Source organism: Eptatretus burgeri, chromosome 18 (genome assembly GCF_056783735.1).
Source record: "Eptatretus burgeri isolate ZD-2024b chromosome 18, Ebu_testis_v1, whole genome shotgun sequence".
In the NCBI taxonomy this organism is placed as follows: domain Eukaryota; kingdom Metazoa; phylum Chordata; class Myxini; order Myxiniformes; family Myxinidae; genus Eptatretus; species Eptatretus burgeri.
The window spans coordinates 47,599,890-47,610,237 of record NC_140978.1 but is presented as its reverse complement, the minus strand read 5'-3'; positions in this window follow the sequence as shown (position 1 = coordinate 47,610,237).

Here is a 10,348-nt window from a genome sequence, read left to right as displayed (position 1 = left end):
TTTTTGTTTTTTTTCAAACTACAATTGACCTCTAACCCGGATGGCGGCCATAATTGGATTTCACCAATATGACGGCCCCAGGGGCCAACTGTCTTGGTGCCCATCCAAAATCGAAGCATGGTATGGGTGACATATGGGCCAAATTTGGTGCTTTTAGAAGAATCTGAACCAAACAGTCCCTCTAATGCCCTAACATCCCTGACTAAAGAGGGTCAAAGATAGAAATCCCAGAGAGGGTCGAAGGTGGAGTTTTGTACACAGAGGATTGCCATGCAGGCCGCCCTCCTTGTCATTGCACTTCACAAAGAACTGCCGGTGGGCAGCCATGCCACCGAGGACTGCATGCAAGCAGCATGGAAAAGTTGCGTGATAAAGGCCATTTTCAAATGGCCCGTGAGACGGTGTATAGCCTTGCCGTGATCGGGTAAGCCGTCTTCAGCAGCCTGGTGTGAGAAAGCCATCAAGGGAAACTAAGACATTCTGTTGCCCTGGACATTCTTACTCATGATTTTGAAAACAATTCCCCGCTTAAGTTGCAGGTTCTGGGCCATGGGTAGTGTAAATAGGAGAAATGTATATTGTTATTAAGTGAGCCCACCTCTTTGTGTTTCGTTTCAAATTCCGGAAATGTAGCGCAAGGTTGTTCGCATGAGTCAGTCAGTTTAGTTCTGCAACGCATTAGGTTTTAGTAGTTTCTTGTGACATGAATGAAACTTTTGATATCTCGCACTCAGGGACCCATCGGCAAATTGTTTAAGAGGGAAACTACACATACATGCTACACGATGGCCTGGTGACTTGGGATGAGTCTGGTAAAAGGGAGGGGGGTAGTGTTGCGGTTCTGCGAAACCGTCACTCAAGGCAAATTCATACAACATATAGCGGTCCCCAGGCAGTTATTTCATTAGTATTTGTTCTCACACAAGGAAATTAGACACAGGTGGTAGTCATTCAGACCATCATGCCTGCGCCACATCAACACCATGCCAATATATCAACACCAGATCAAAATAAGAAAATGCAAAATGTTTTTTTTTTTTAATCAAGTGTTTTTGTGGGATTTTTATAGGTTTTCTGTGAAACGTTCTGCATGTTCTGTACGTTCTCCAGCATTAACATGGAGAACGTGAAAAGTACGTTCTGGGAAACCGAGAAGCCGTGTGACGACATGTCGATTAATTACATACTGTTTTAACATCGCACACGTACTCCATTAATTACTACTGGAATGTACCTTTCAGCCCTTTAGACTGCTGAGACCCCTTCGACAGTTGAAGACCCTTTAAGACCACCAAGACCCTGAAGACCCCCAAGACCCTCAAGACTCCAAGGACCCAGATGACCCAAAAGTCCCCAAGGACCCAAAAGACCCAGATGAAAAAAAGAACCAAAATACCTCGAAGACACAAATGACCCAAGGTCCCAAAATATCTAGGTGACCCAAAATACCCAGATGACCCAAAAGTCCCCGAGGACCCAAAATACCCAGATTACCCAAAAGACAAAAAGACCCTTGAAAACCCATTTTACCTTAAAGATTCTTTCGACACTTTAGACACCTTTAGATCCCTTCACCGTTTTGACCTTCCATACCTATACCCTTTAGACCTTTACAGCCCCTCAAAAGTCCCTTTCGACCTTAACACCCTTCAGACAGATTAGAGAACTTGCACCCTTCACCATTTAGAGCTTTAGACCACTTGGACCTTTTATATTACAAATAAATATATCGGCAATATCAAAAAATAATTTTGTACAAAAGAAATGTTTGTATTATGATTGGTGCAAATCATGATAACACAGCAAATATGTGACATAAATCTCTGACGATGTGTGGAGAGGTGAGCGTATTGAGCCAATCCATGCGAGGTTATAACGTAAAACAAAAAAAAATTGAAGGAATAATTATGGTTTCCTATTAGGTCCAGGCCCCCGGGAGGTTACCTTCAGCAGTTCACAAGCTATAGCGGGAATGAAAATCTGCTATGCACACGCACACACACACGGACGGATGCACAGATGCACAGACAACCCAAAAATGTAACGTCTTCGGTTGCAGAGGCATGAAAAATGGAGTAAGTTTTTTTCCCCACCTTTGGAATAAACTCCCTCACTCTATTCAATCCCATTTTTCCCTCCAGGCCTTCAAAACAGCTGTTCACCACCACCTCTTATCATCCCCCATCCAAATCCTCGATATTTTCTATCCCCGATAATCCACCCAAGACCACCTCCTTCAAATTCCCTGCTTTCCTTCCTGAAAGTCCTGTCATGTCCATCTTCTATTCCCCATGTTCCCCGTCCCATCCCTCTCCCTTCCACAGATCTTCTAATGTCTCTGTTCCCCACTGTTTTGTCCTTCCCACTCCTGCCCCTCTTGTCTCATGCCCCCCTTGCTGTGCGTTGTGTGTTAGTTCTCTCACGAGCCTCGACAAGGAAAACAAACAAAAAAAAAGGGAGTGGGAGTGGGAGTGGGAGTGGGAGTGGGAGTGGGAGTGGGAGTGGGAGTGGGAGTGGGAGTGGGAGTGGGAGAGAGAGAGAGAGAGAGAGAGAGAGAGAGAGAGAGAGAGAGAGAGAGAGAGAGAGAGAGAGAGAGAGAGAGAGAGAGAGAGAGAGAGAGAGAGAGAGAGAGAGACAGAGAGAGAGAGAGATATAGAGGGGAGAGAGAAAGGGGGAGAGAGAAATAGAGAGGGGGCTGGGGGTGTGGGGAATTAGCCTTGTGGAGGTTTGACAGGTGGGGAAGTTTCAAGCATGTCAGGACCATGTTTTTGGCACACACAGTGTTTGTGAGATCCAAACATGATTGCAGGAAAACAGCAGTTCACTATCATGGTATGGAACATTAAATTAATTAAAACGTCCTGAATGTTAAAAATAAACTTTTATCAGTTTGGGTTTTGGTGGCTGGATGTTCCCTGAACCAGGCCAAACAGTAATTCTTTTACAAGGAAGATTATTTATATTTCTCCAAATCGTAATTCCTTTACAATGAAGATTATTTATATTTCACCAAATAGCGGAGGGCGGAGGAGCTCCTTGTGAGCCAACGGCCATCCATATCTTGTGCCCAACTGTGTCTGCGGACGTCCTCCTGCAGTTGGGTTACTTTTTATTAGGAGGTTGGTGGCAGGATTTGCACTCCGGCCACTGTAAAACCATTTATACCGCAAAACACAAAAATGCAAAAAGAATCTGAAAACCCTCCTGTGCAGCTTCCCTTCGCAGGGCAGCTCACCAGATGACGGGATTGGGGCAAAGCCTTCAGGACCCCCAATCTTTGATTATAGGAGGAAAACGATGGGGGTAACCTTCCCGGGTCAGATTGCGGGAGAGTGTGTCGGAGTGGTGCTGAGGTGTCGTCCACCAGATGGCGGCCTCCTTGGGTTAACCTGAGGCGGTCCCTTCGGGTGGGTGCCTGGAATGTCCTATCCCTAAGAGAGGATGATCACCTGTCTCTGTTATCCTCTGAGCTCAAGCGTTTGGACATTGGGATTGCAGCTCTCTCTGAGGTTCGGAGACCGGATTGTGGCGAGATAATGGTGGGTGGTTACACCTACTATTGGTCTGGTCGCTCTGATGGTTACCATACCCAAGGAGTTGCTGTAGTTGTGTCCAATAAGCTGACACCAATGATAATAATTGAGGTAACTCCGTTCAACGAGCATATTATGAGATTAAGGATTCGTCACTCCTTAGGTGTCATTTCCCTGGTCTCTGTTTATGCTCCAACTTAGGCGAGTGATCTCACCGTGAAGGATGCATTCTACGCCACGCTCGAGTCTGTGGTTGATCAGTGCCCCAGGCGAGATACACTTCTAGTCTTGGGGGATTTCAATGCATCGACTGCAACTGATAGGGACGGTTATGAGGTGTGTGTTGGTCCCCATGGGTCAGGATCTATGAACCAGAATAGCACTAAGTTCCTTGACTTTGCAAGAAGTCATGGACTTAGGGTGGCTGGTTCATGATTTCAGCGCCCACAAGCTCCTCGCTGGACTTGGTATTCCAACGCTGGTGGTGTGGCAAAGGAGATTGACCATGTCCTCATTGACGGTCACTGGAGGATGATCCAGACCTGCAGGGTCTACCGGAGTGCTCAGTTCCTCAATACTGACCACAGGCTTGTTTTGGCAACTCTAAAGCTGCACCTTAAATCCTGGAGAATGGTACCATCCCAGCTAAGGCTGGATGTTGGCAAGCTCAGGAATGATAGAGTAGCTGAGGAGTTTGCGAACAGGCTGAGTGGACACTTGGGGGGTCTGGGTGCTTTGGGGGGTCCTGAAGAGTTGTGGAGCGCCTTCAAGACCACCGTCCTTGATGTTGCCGGTGGATGTCTTGGAGCTCACCGCAGGGCAAAGAAGAATTTTGTCTCTCAAGGGACACTGGATACCATTGACCAAAGTCGCAGGGCCAGGCTGAATGGCAGAGCTGAGCTGTTCAGGGAGCTGAGGTGTAAAACTGTACGTGCACTGAGGGTGGATAAGGAGGCCTATGTGCGAGGAATCTGTGATGGGGTAGAGCATCACCTGTGGACAGGTGATTCTCGTCCCACTTACAGGGGAATTCGCGCATTGCGTTCATCCAAGCCCATCCCTCGGAGCACTGCAGTTAGAGCAGAGAGTTTTAGGCTCTTGACAGAGGAGTCTGAAGTGAAGGCCCGCTGGGCCGGTTACTTTGAACAGTTGTACCGGGCTGACCCCCCCCCCCCCCCCAGCTGTCGAGTTGGACGTCAAGGGTGCTACAATCCCTGTTGCTGACCCTCGAATCAAATGTGGTCCACCTTCGCTTGTGGAAACATGGGCTGCAGTGAACCGGTTGAAACGGGGCAAAGCTCCAGGGATCTGTGGCATCCGTGCTGAACTTCTCAAGGCTGGTGGAAATGCTGCACTCGTGTCGTTGCAAGCAGTTTTGTGCTCTGCCTGGAACACAGGCATCATCCCAACTGATTGGAAGAGGGGCCTTGTTGTTCCTCTCTGGAAAGGGTAGGGTGATCGCCCAGACTGCAACAACTACCGAGGGGTGACGCTGCTCTCAGTGCCGGGCAAGGTCTTTGCTCGGATAATTCTCGATAGGGTTCGCCACCATCTGCTTGAGCACCAGCGTCCAGAGCAGTCAGGCTTTACACCAAAGAGGTCAACGATTGACCATATCCTTGCTCTTCGTGTCCTCACCAAACGCAGACAAGAGTTTCGGCAGGGGCTGCTTGCAGCCTATGTTGATCTCTGTAAAGCGTTCGATTCACTGAATCGGGACGTCCTCTGGAGGATTCTGGGTCTTCGTGGGGTGCCACCAAAACTGATCGATCTGATGTCTGAACTCTACTCTGGTATTGAGAGTGCTGTGTAGTGTGGTGGTACCATCTCTGACTTATTTCCAGTTGTTACTGGAGTTTGTCAGGGGTGTGTACTGTCCCCAACACTTTTCAGCATTTGTATGGACTGGATTTTAGGGAGGATGTCAGAGAGATCGAGCTGCGGTGCATCGTTTGGGAATGTCAAGATCTCGGACCTTGATTTCGCAGATGATGCAGTAATCTTTGCGGAGACTTTAGATCTCCTTTTGGGGGCCCTCGAGGTGCTGAATGAGGAGTCGGAGCCGCTGGGATTACGGGTTTCTTGGGTCAAAACTAAGATCGAGGCTTTCGGTGACATATTGGATGCTGCTGTCCTGTCTGTGTCTCTTTGTGGTGAGGATGTTGAGGTCTTGGAGAGATTCACTTACCTTGGCAGTGATATTCATGTCTCTGCTGGCTGTGAGTCAGAGGTCAACAGACGTCTGGATCGGGCCTGGGGAGTCATGGATTTTCTGGATCATGGGGGTGTGGCACTGCTGGTACCTGTGCAGGAGGATGAAAGTCCGAGTCTTCAGGTCCTTGGTACTTCCAGTCTTGCTCTATGAATGCGAGACTTGGACTCTGACTAAGGATCTGAGACGGAGACTTAATTCCTTTGGTACCAGGTCTCTTCGGAGAATGCTTGGCTATCGCTGGTCGGATTTTGTGTTCAACAAGCGGTTGCTGAGAGAGACTCGGATGAGATTTGTTACCTGTATAGTCCGTGAGCGTCAGTTGCGGCTGTATGGACATGTGGCTCGTTTTCCTGACGCTGATCCTGCTCACCAGATTCTCTCAGCGGGGGAGTCTCGTGAGTGGAGGAGGCCAGTGGGCCGACCACGTACCTCGTGGTTGCAGCAGGTTGACCATCATCTCAAGGGGATGGGGGATGAGGATGGGCCTGGCATCTGCCTGGAGGATGGCCAGACGGAGGCCCCTGGAATACGGGCGGAAAGTGGACGTAGCGACGCGCTGTTCTGGCACATGCTCCCATACCTGACTTATCTGACCAAATTGCAATTCCTTTATAATCAAGATTACATTTCTATTTCTCCAAACAGTAATTCCTTTACAATGAAGATTATTTATATTTCACCAAATAGTAATTCCTTTACAATGAAGATTATATTTATATTTCTCAGTGCAAGGAATGTTTTCAGTCGAAATTGTCATGGAGCTAAACTTGTTAATCATTTGACCTGAATTCCCTTTTCCTGGTGCTGCTGGTGAAAAACAGCATGTCGATTTCATCACCATGTAGCATATTTAATTAAAAGGGATCACATAACGACACACAGAGTGGAACAAAAATCTTCCATGAATATAATGGTATCACTGGTGCAAGGACAAACACACGATTCATTGTGCTCTAATAATATCGTGTCGTTGGCCTGATCATAGTACGTTCATGTGTTTGTGCCAGACAAGAAAAAACGCCAGACGAAAACAATATCCCCTCAAAAACGAAATTCCAATTGACAACACACACAGACTCTTTCACCTTCAATCAGCAACTCATTTCAAACACATTATTCGTTAAAAGCAAGATCTACAGCTTTATCCAAAAAAAAACAAGCAAACATCCTGAAAAAGGAAATCCAACCAGGTTATCACTCAAAAACCACTGTAATGAAGAAGGCATGTGGTTACCACTCAAAAACACTGTGATAAAGAAGGCATGTGGTTACCACTCAAAAACACTGTGATAAAGAAGGCATGTGTTTACTACTCAAAAACCACTGTGATGAAGAAGGCATGTGGTTACCACTCAAAAACACTGTGATAAAGAAGGCATGTGTTTACCACTCAAAAACACTCATGAAGAAGGCATGTGGTTACCACTCAAAAACACAGTGATAAAGAAGGCATGTGGTTACCACTCAAAAACACTGTGATCAAGAAGGCATGTGTTTACTACTCAAAAACCACTGTCATGAAGAAGGCATGTGGTTACCACTCAAAAACACTGTGATAAAGAAGGCATGTGTTTACTACTCAAAAACCACTGTGATAAAGAAGGCATGTGGTTACCACTCAAAAACACTGTGATAAAGAAGGCATGTGTTTACCACTCAAAAACACTCATGAAGAAGGCATGTGGTTACCACTCAAAAACACAGTGATAAAGAAGGCATGTGTTTACCACTCAAAAACACTGTCATGAAGAAGGCATGTGGTTGCCACTCAAAAACACAGTGATAAAGAAGGCATGTGGTTACCACTCAAAAACACTGTGATCAAGAAGGCATGTGTTTACTACTCAAAAACCACTGTCATGAAGAAGGCATGTGGTTACCACTCAAAAACACTGTGATAAAGAAGGCATGTGTTTACTACTCAAAAACCACTGTCATGAAGAAGGCATGTGGTTACCACTCAAAAACACTGTGATAAAGAAGGCATGTGGTTACCACTCAAAAACCACCGTCATGAAGAAGTCATGTGGTTACCACTCAAAAACCACTGTGATGAAGAAGGCATGTGGTTACCACTCAAAAACACTGTGATAAAGAAGGCATGTGTTTACTACTCAAAAACCACTGTCATGAAGAAGGCATGTGGTTACCACTCAAAAACACTGTGATAAAGAAGTCATGTGGTTACCACTCAAAAACCACTGTCATGAAGAAGGCATGTGGTTACCACTCAAAAAACACTGTTATGAAGAATGTGTGTGGTTACCACTCAAAAAACACTGTCATGAAGAAGGCATGTGGTTACCACTCAAAAACACTGTGATGAAGAAGGCATGTGGTTACCACTCAAAAACCACTGTGATGAAGAAGGCATGTGGTTCCCACTCAAAAACACTGTGATGAAGAAGGCATGTGGTTACCACTCAAAAACCACCGTCATGAAGAAGTCATGTGGTTACCACTCAAAAGGTACTGGTATGAAGAATGCATGCTGTCTGCATTCAATGTTTTCAAGTGAGTACGAGCAGTTAGGACAGCCCTGTTGTATCTCGTTTATTGATTACAGCATCCATTTTGTTTCAGCATTTTACCATCATGGTGAATTAAATTTACATCCATGGCACCACAGATTTATTCAGCTTCAAGCAGCAAAAAGCACAGAGCTCATTTCAAAGGAATAAGTTAATTTTAAAAATACATTTCAAATATTTTGTCACCAATGCAATAAGGAATATTTCGCTTCTCGTTTTGCTCACAATTTGCACAAACAGCGCTGTGTTGACATTTCATTTGCAGCGCAGTTTCACACTGGACTTTCGAATATTGTAATGCAACCATGGTGGCTGGAATCAATGGCAGTCCTAACACAGTGACGATGCTGCAGAGGCTGATTTTACATCGTGGCACCATGGTTAGAAAGTGATGGGTAGATTAGTCAAGCAGTGGGCACATGACTTAAAGTAAGTACAAACAAATGGTGAATTCATTCCAAAACCAACAACAGTTCAAACAAACAAAGAACTGAGAGCATGTGGTTTTAGTGATAGCGTGCCCATGTGAATAGGCAGCGGAGCGATGTGTTGTATAAATAAGAGATCACTGAAGGCAGTATAAGTGGATTACATTCACACAGGGTCCTTGTTTCAGTTTGGAACATGGTTACATTGATAAAGGAGGGTTGCTGTCCAAGCTCTCCTAATACAACCCATTCAGCCTGTCTTCAGTGCAATTCAATTTACAGCAAATAGTTATGTCTTCCTGTTGATGGACAACAAATCAAAAGGGTTGTCCAAGACTAGTGTTCTATAGTAATCAAAATGATTTTCTGTCATCATGGTTTGGTGAAATTTGTTCATTGTTGCTCTTTTAACAGGACAGTCGTCCGCGAAAAATAATTTTACAGATCTCTCTCACACAAGTAATTCAGAAGGATGGGTTTTATGAAATGAACGTTCACGAGGGTGTATGAATCACACCGACATTTTGGATGTTATGCTTTCCTTGGAAGCAGAAGCACTTGCTACTTACTACAAATGGTTCATGAGAAAAACTTCAGTGAGCACACACACCTACGTCAACCTGATGTAAGCCTTTATTTGGGCGGTGTATAGGCAACTGACAACTCTGTCGAGGCAAAAAACAACCAAAAATCCAGAGTTACGTGCAAGAAGCAAAAACTTACCAACTGCTTATAATTCAAAACACCACACTGCACAGGAAAACGTGGGGACAGGAATACTGAATTGTAAATGGTGGGGACTTGCAATACCCTCCCCGACCGGGAGACAGCGCTACACGATACACATTTACATGGAGAAGCAGCACTCCCCCCACCTCCCCAAGACCACCAACGAAGATAAAAGCACCCCTGTGCACTAATTGGGGTCATGCTGATCCTACTTAACAAATCTGGATGTAATTGGCCCCGAAGTGTGACAAACAAACACCGGTCTATGAATTATCGTGAGAATAAGGGAAGAAAGGGGGAAGTGATTGTGAATTTAACGTTCCATCTTGATCTACTTTTAACATTGTTCTTCACAAAAGGGGACAGGAACAACGCAGGAATGATAGGCTGAATGGCCTTCTCATGGGCCAAAGCTCACTGTGTATATTTGTACAACGTTGTTAAGAAACGGAAGAAATGAGGAGGGAAGGATGGAGTTGGAGTTGAGGACTTTGGGTTGGGAGGGGTTTTGAGGATGTTAAGAAAGGGGGAGGGGGGCACAGAGTTTGGGAGTGGTGGGGGGAGGAGCAGACAGAAGACAGAGTTGGGAGGGGAGTTGAGGACGTGTATGTGTATTTGTGTGTGTGTATGTGTGTATGTGTGTGTATGTGTGTGTATGTGTGTGCATGTATGTGTGTGTATGTGTGTGTATGTGTGTGCATGTATGTGTGTGTATGTGTGTGTATGTGTGTGTATGTGTGTGTATGTGTGTGTGTGTATGTGTGTATGTGTGTATGTGTGTATGTGTGTGTGTGTGTATGTGTGTGTGTGTGTGTGTGTGTGTGTGTGTGTGTGTGTGTGTGTGTGTGTGTGTGTGTGTGTGTGTGTGTGTGTGTGTGTGTGTGTGTGTGTGTGTGTGTGTGTGTGTGTGTT